Genomic DNA, 7,887 nt, shown 5'->3' with positions numbered 1-7,887 from the left:
ATTTTTCTTGGCTTTCTCCAGACACAATTCTTCTTTATGTGGGTGGAAGGAATATGGAATGTTTGAAATATATAATGTCTTAATTATCTTTGTCATTAAAGGTCTCATTTCCAAAATATTTAGAGAATTGACTCTAATTTATAAGAAATCCAGCTATTCTCCAATTGATAAATGGTCAAAGATATGAACAGACAATTCTCAGATGAAGAAATTGAAACTATTTCTAGCCATATAAAAAGATGCTCCAAGTCATCATTAATCAGAGAAATGCAAATTAAGACAACTCTGAGATACCACTACACACCTGTCAGATTGGCTAGAATGACAGGGAAAGATAACGCGGAATGTTGGAGAGGATGTGGGAAAACAGGGACATTAATACATTGTTGGTGGAATTGTGAATACATCCAACCATTCTGGAGAGCAATTTGGAACTATGCTCAAAAAGCTATCAAACTGTCTATACCCTTTGATCCAGCAATGTTTCTACTAGGCTTATATCCCAAAGAAATCTTAAAGAAGGGAAAAGGACCTGTATGTGCAAGAATGTTTGTGGCAGCCCTCTTTGTAGTTTCCAGAAACTGGAAAGTGAGTAGATGCCCATCAATTGGAGAATGGCTGAATAAATTGTGGTATATGAATATTATGGAATATTATTGTTCGGTAAGAAATGACCAACAGGATGATTTCAGAAAGGCCTGAAGAGACTTACATGAACTGATGCTGAGTGAAATGAGTAAGACCAGGAGATTATATACTTCAACAACAATACTATATGATGATCAATTCTGATGGATCTGGCCATCTTCAGCAATGAGATGAACCAAATCAGTTCCAATGGAGCAGTAATGAACTGAACCAGCTACACCCAGCAAAAGAACTCTGGGAATTGACTAAGAACCATTACATAGAATTCCCAGTCCCTATATTTTTGTCCACCTGCATTTTTGATTTCCTTCATAGGCTAATTGTACAATATTTCAGAGTCTGATTCTTTTTGTACAACAAAATAACAGTTTGGACATGTATACTTATTTTGTATTTAATTTATACTTTAACATATTTAACCTGTATTGGTCATCCTGCCATCTAGGGGAGGGGTGGGGGGGGGGAAGGAGGGGAAAAATTGGAACAAAAGGTTTGTCAATTGTCAATGCTGTAAAATTACCCATGCATATAACTTGTAAATAAAAAGCTATTAAAAATTTTAAAAAAATTATCTTCGTCATTATTCAAGGTAGACATGGATCTCTATCATTTAATTTGAAAAAACAGAATAAGAAAAAAAAAAAAGGGAATATAAAAGAAAATAAAACATTGTTATGTGCCCAGTAGAACATCAGGGAGGATTCAAAATATATAAGAAGAAGTTACAGATCAAGAAAAAAAAAGAATATATATTAGAAGAAATTATATTCATGAATGTCTATTTTTTCTTTACTTTGTAAATTGTTTTTTACTCTGCTGCACATCTAATTTACTTTTTTTTTTCTCTCTTTCATTCCCATCACCAACCCCAAGTAAGCTGCAATTAAGATATATTTATGCATACATATGTAGATATATACATATATATATGTCTTTCCTATTGCCGACTCTTTAGTTAAATTCTGCTCCATAACTTGCCTTGATATTATTTAACCTCATTCCATCCAAAGATCTTTCCCATGTCTTCTTCACTCACCTGTTGATTCCCCATCTGCCCATCCCTCCCTGCTTATTTCTTTATAGATTTTGGAGAGTGCTATATTCTTCATGGTATATATGTAGTTGTCTATTAAACCCATCCTGACGTGAGTGGGTTTTCAGAATTATGAGCTCTCTTCCCCACTTCTAAGGCCTCTGTGTCTATTCTTCCTCTGCACCTCATTTGTATGATTACTATTTTTACCTTAATTCTGCCAATTTTTCTTTTGAAATACCTCATTGTTGATGTGAATCTTAAACATATAAAACACATTTCTCATGTAAAAAAAAAAAAAAGCTTAAACAATTTGTCTGTTTAAAGTTTTTGTCCATATTGAGTTCTTTAAAATTGATCTTTGATTTATTTGCTTTTATATATTAAATTTTCTGTTAAGTTCAGGTTTGGTTGATAGAAAGTTCTGAAAATCTGCAAGTTTGTTGAAGGTCCATTTTTTCTCATTTAAAATTATAATTTTGCTGAATATGATATTTTCAGGTGCAGGCCTAATTCTTTGATTATCCGTAGATATTTCAATACCCATGGTCTTTTTTTGTAGCTGCTGTATAATTCCAGTATATTTGAATTGTTTTTTCTTGTTTCTTGAAAATTTTTCTCTTTGATATAGGGGGTGTGTGTGTGGTTCAAAATTTGATAATAATATTCCTATGTATTTTCCACAAAGGATCACTAAAGTGGTGATTGGTGAATTTCTTCTATTTCTACTTTCTTGTCACGTTCTATCATTCCAGGACAATTTTCTTGGATTATTTTGTGCATTATCGTATTAAAGTTCTCTTTTTGGTCACAGCTTTCTGGCAGTCCAATTATATTTTCTCTTCTTGATTTGTTCTCTAGAACTGTTATTTTTCTTATGTTTCACATTGTATTCTATTTTTTCATTCTTTATAATCTGTTTTGTTATTCCTTGATCTTTCATAGTTTCACTGGCTCCCCCTTGCCCAATTCTAATTTTCGAAGAGTTATTTTCATCTTTGAGACTGTTGATTCTTTTCAAGTTGATAACTCTTTTTTCATAATCTCATTTTTTATTTTTTTAGTTTTCCCTCAATGTCTCTCATTTGATTTTTAAATTATTTTTTTGATTTCTATAAATTCTCTCTGGGCAGGGAGCTATTTCACATTACTCTTTGGGGTAGAAGTTTTTATTTTTACTAAAGTGTCCTCTGAAGATGAACCCCTGTCTTCCCTGTTTCTATATGTTTCAATTTCTTCATTGATGGCTCAATTTTTTTTTTTTAATGAGAGTTATTAGTGTAAGCACCTCGAATCATGGGCTGAGAGGATGGTGCCTCAAGTTCCACCCTTCTGCAAATGCCCACAGCTAACATCGTCTCTTCCCCTGCTGCTTCTACACTTAGTGGGTACTGGTTCTTTCTCGCCCAGAGCCATGTCTCAGTAGCACAGCTGGGCCTGGTGTTCCTAATCAGCCCAGTTTCACTCAGTTTTCTGGGAGTTAAACCCAATTTGACATAATAGTCTGTGGAAGTGAAAGTCTCTTGGTTCCTGGAGGGACTTCAGCCACACTTCGCTAGCCCCAGGGCTCCCCACTAGATTTTTCTGTAGAGCTAGACAAGAGTTTTCACTTCTGATTTGTTAATCCTCAACCCCGGTCTTTATCCAGATCTGGGTTCTATCAGGAGAACCTGTGTTTTGCCCCTAGTCTTCTTGACTTTTTACTAGTCAAAGTTTGCCCTAAGGGGCAATTTTTTTCTCTTTGTGGGGGAAATCGGGAGAGCTTGAAATTTACCAACCTTCTCTTCCACCTTCCCAGAATCCTTCCTGGATCTCTGTTTATATGTAAGCTCTAATCCAAAGACCTCTGTGCATTAATGATGCCTAATGGGAAATCTTGTCTCCATTAGATACTTGGGAAAAAAGCCAGAAGACAGATAAAGGGTTTAGAATTTGGCTGCCATCTTCACCATTCTATATTGAAACTGCTTTCTAAAGTCACTAGTGACTTCACTGTCAGATCCAATAGCCCTGTTCCAGTTCTCTTTGAACTCATTCTCTTTGAACTACTGCTGCGTCTAAAGTTGTTAAACCAATGCTTCCTCCTAAAATCTTTCTCTGTCCGTGGATTTCATGACATTACACTTTTGTTGTTCTTCATCTCTCTTTCTCTGGATGCTTCTTTACTAAAACTTCTTTATCATTTTCTATATGTGGTATGCCTCAGCTCTTTCATTTGTTAGGTCTATATTCTTTCCCCTAGGTTCCTTACGGCTTTAGTTATTCTTTCTATATAACTGTAAAATCTTTCTCTCTAGTACTTTTTTTCCTCTGAAGACTACTTCAACATTTTCAGTTTTCTGCAGGATGTCTTTTCCTCACTTTCTAACTTCCCTATTTGTATTGATAATACCATCACTCTCTCAGCATTAAAATAATAGTAATAAAGAAACAACAACACAAGAGTGCCTTAAGGACAGCTGAATAGTGTAGTATAGAAAGAAAGACATCTATCTTGGAGTCAGAAGACACAAATTCAAGTTCCGTTACTAATGATAAACTATCTTGTGATGTTGGGCAAGTCATTTAGTCTGAGTTAACCAATTTATAAAGTGGAAATAATATTTGGCTTACTGACCAGACACAAAACCTGGGAGTTATCTTTGTTCATTTTCCTTTATCCTCTGTTAAATTCCATCTCTGAAATTTCTCATACACCTACCTTCCATTTCCGTGGCTAATATATTTCACTCTTGCTACCTCTTACCTGTGCTACCATAATAGTTTTGTGTCCCATCTATTTCACCTCCAAAACAGCCCTTCAGATTGATGCCACAGAAATCCTCCTCTTGCCCATGACTAATCACTTATTTCTCTGCTGCAAATCCTTCAGTGGCTCCCCATTAATTACTAAGTAAAAGACTAACAAAGAATATATCTGACACTCACATTTTGGTTCCATTTTCTTACGCAGCTTTCCTACCTTCAATTTCCCCGTACTATTTATTGTATTCTATTGTTTTTAGTACCTTCCAGCCAAATGGAAATACTGTATTTCCCTATCTTTTAGTACCCCTTTTCCCACTTCAATGTCTTCATATATTACATAGTCCCTCTTATGTAGGTTGGTTTTCATTCAGGAAATCCTAACTTTTCTTAGAAATCCCACTAAGAAAGTCCCTCAGCCAGGAAGACTTCTCTGATAGCTTCAGCCTCTTCTTTCATGTCAATGTTTGTGCCTTTTCTTTGCACTTATTTTTACAGCTTGTCCTAGTTAATTGTAGATCTGTTTTACCTTCTGTACCAGATTATAAGCTCCTCAAGACAGGAACTGTACTGTCTTGTTTCATCTTGGCATCACTAGTGCCTATAACAGTTTATGGTACAAGGCAGGCCTTCTATATTTCTTAAGTTAAATATTAAAGGGCCAGCTTAGGATGACTGTGGTTACAGCTACCAGAGAACTCTTTAGTCAGGACACTGACTGGTATGAGGAATTCTAACAATGTAACCAAGAAACTCTTAGCCACCCCCTCTCCCTCCCTGCCAACTTGTTCTAAAGTCCTATGTTCAACAAGGAAAAGCAGATATGAGTGGGGGTTACTGCTGTTTTCTGCTCTGGCTAAATATTAAAATGTTAAGGACATGCTACCAACCTATTAATTAATGCCTAGCACTATGCAGGTCTCTAAGCAATTTTCTGCAAGAATTGTCAATTAAGATCTTTGAATTTCTTAATTTTGTTATTAATATAAATGTAGGAAAGAGCATACTTTTTCATACTAGTACCACACTTTTTTTCAAGATCAGATACTTATCTCTCTTCACCACATTCTCATTCTTCAAAGCCTTTATTACTTAACAGGTTCACTTTCTAATTTGGCTTCTAATCTTTATTAGTATGAGAAAAGTTTATTTTAACTTTAAAACACTGTATACCTATCAACATTTATAGCAACAGAGGAAAATTATGAAGCACAATTTTATAGTAGTTGGATGATATTTTAAGGTGCTATAATAATGGAAACTTCCTCCACCATCTTTCTTAAGTGTTTTTTTTTTTTTTTTTTTTGGAAAATTGTGATGTTTCAAAACATCATTACTCTGAAGTCAGTATAGTGATATTCTCTGAATTTAACTAGAATGGTCTTTTGACAACAGACCTATATGGCAATTGGTACTAGGCTCTTGCTCAAAAAAGCTTTAGAGCTGAGTAAAATGTAAAGTACCAAGTCATAATAGTTGAGAGGATGTCTTATTTTAAAAGGTTTGTTCTTTGACTGTAATAACCACTTTGTGCTTTTCCTATTATAATTCACAGTTTATAAAAGACAACATGGATAGTGGAGAAAGAAGCCAATTTGGAATAATGAAGACACAGGTTCAAGTCTTGTCTGTGACACATACTGTGATATTGAGTAACCTACCTCTTGGTTGCTCAGGAATCTCTGAGGTTGTAAGTTACAGACCAGTTGTCAATCTGAATAAATAGAGGAAATATCTGTGCCAAAAGATCCTCTACCCCAATGAAATCACAGGTTTAGGACTGAAGTTCAGGACAGCAATGAGAATTGCATATATAGATTAGTCATTTTAGATAATTGATGAGATCACTCAGAAAGAAAAGAGAAGGGGTTTCAGTCCCAAGGTACATCTATACCTGGAGGCAGAACATGAATGATGGTCTTGCAAATAAGACTAAAACTCTTGTTTTAGCAATAGAAACACAACAAATCAATGTCAAAAACAAAACAAAACAAAACAAAACAACAAAACCCAAAACACAGCAAGGAGAAAGTATTTCAAATGATAATCACTAGTGTCTAATGTGGCAGATAGGTTTTGATTAGGATCGAGAAATTGGATTTAGCAATAAATGGATCACTGGTGATTTCTAGGAAAGCATAGAATGTTCCAAAAATCTTATTGCAATTTAAAGCCATATATTTGTTGCATGACATTTGTTAGGTAAAATTAACTGAGCAGAATCAGTGGAACAATTCATGTAATGACTAGAATATTGTAAGGGAAAACAACTATAAAAGGTCTAAGAATTATGATCAGTCTAACAATCATTTATGACTCCAAAGAGTGATGATAAATCATGTTGATCACCTCTTTAAAAAGGTTTGATAGACTAGCAGTATAGAATAAGACTTTCAGACATGGTCAATGTATAGATTTGACTATGCCTATGTAATTAGGCTTGGAGGATGATATGGAGAGTAGTACTTAAGTACTTAAGAAAGGGACTAAGGGAAGAATAGTAATGGTGATTACCCCCACTCCCAACCCCCCCAAAAAAAAGAAAAAGGAAGAAAGAAAATAATATCAACATCATTTAAAAATATGCAGAGGATACAGATAGGTGGTACAGTGAATAGAGTCTTTGTCCTGGAGTCAGGAGTACCTAAGTTCAAATCTAGCTTCAGATGTTGGCTGTATGACATTGGGCAAGTCATCTAACCCTAATTGTTTCCCTTTCCAAAAAAAAAAAAATGCAGAAGAGTAGAAGGAAGTTCAGAATAGGTTACAGACTAGCAAGGAAATGTTGGAACTAATATATTAAATTTGAAATATTTTTTTTAAAAAAAGAAACAAAAACTTTAGTTGTTGGGCATGAAGAAAGAAGCACACAAAAGACTGCTTAACTCTATCCAAATACAAGAGAGATCATATAGAAATCCTCAAGTTAAACAAGTCAGCGGTTCAGAGAAATAAGATAGTTTTGGCAAAAATGTGTTACGGAGATGATATACATTTATTTGAGTGTCATTTAAAAAGGAAAAAATTGGAGCAGAAATATAGATGTCAAAATGTATCCAAGACAAACTTTCAAAGCAGGTTAACAGAAGAACATAAAAAGAATACTTTTATGTTATTTTTATAAGTCTTCAAGTTGAAATGAATGATAAATAAAATTTCATAAAAGATTTTCAAAATTTCTAAATCTACAAAGAATATATAGGTTTAGTAAAAGTATCAAATACAACCATAGAAGTCCCATGACTTTTTTCCTCAACACTTGGTGTATAAAATTGTATTCAAGGATTGTAGCCACACACTTCTGGTTCTCTTCTTGTCATTTAAGACCATTTTATTCAGCAAGAGGCTAGATCCTGATGTTGAAAATGCAAGACAAATGTTGAGAATCTAAAATCGAATGTTAGGAATTGCAACGAGGCCACTACAGCAAAGTCTTGGTAAGGCAATGATAAGTGTCCAAT

Source organism: Antechinus flavipes, chromosome 3 (assembly GCF_016432865.1).
Source record: "Antechinus flavipes isolate AdamAnt ecotype Samford, QLD, Australia chromosome 3, AdamAnt_v2, whole genome shotgun sequence".
Classification (NCBI taxonomy): domain Eukaryota; kingdom Metazoa; phylum Chordata; class Mammalia; order Dasyuromorphia; family Dasyuridae; genus Antechinus; species Antechinus flavipes.
Note: the sequence above shows the minus strand (reverse complement) of the source record.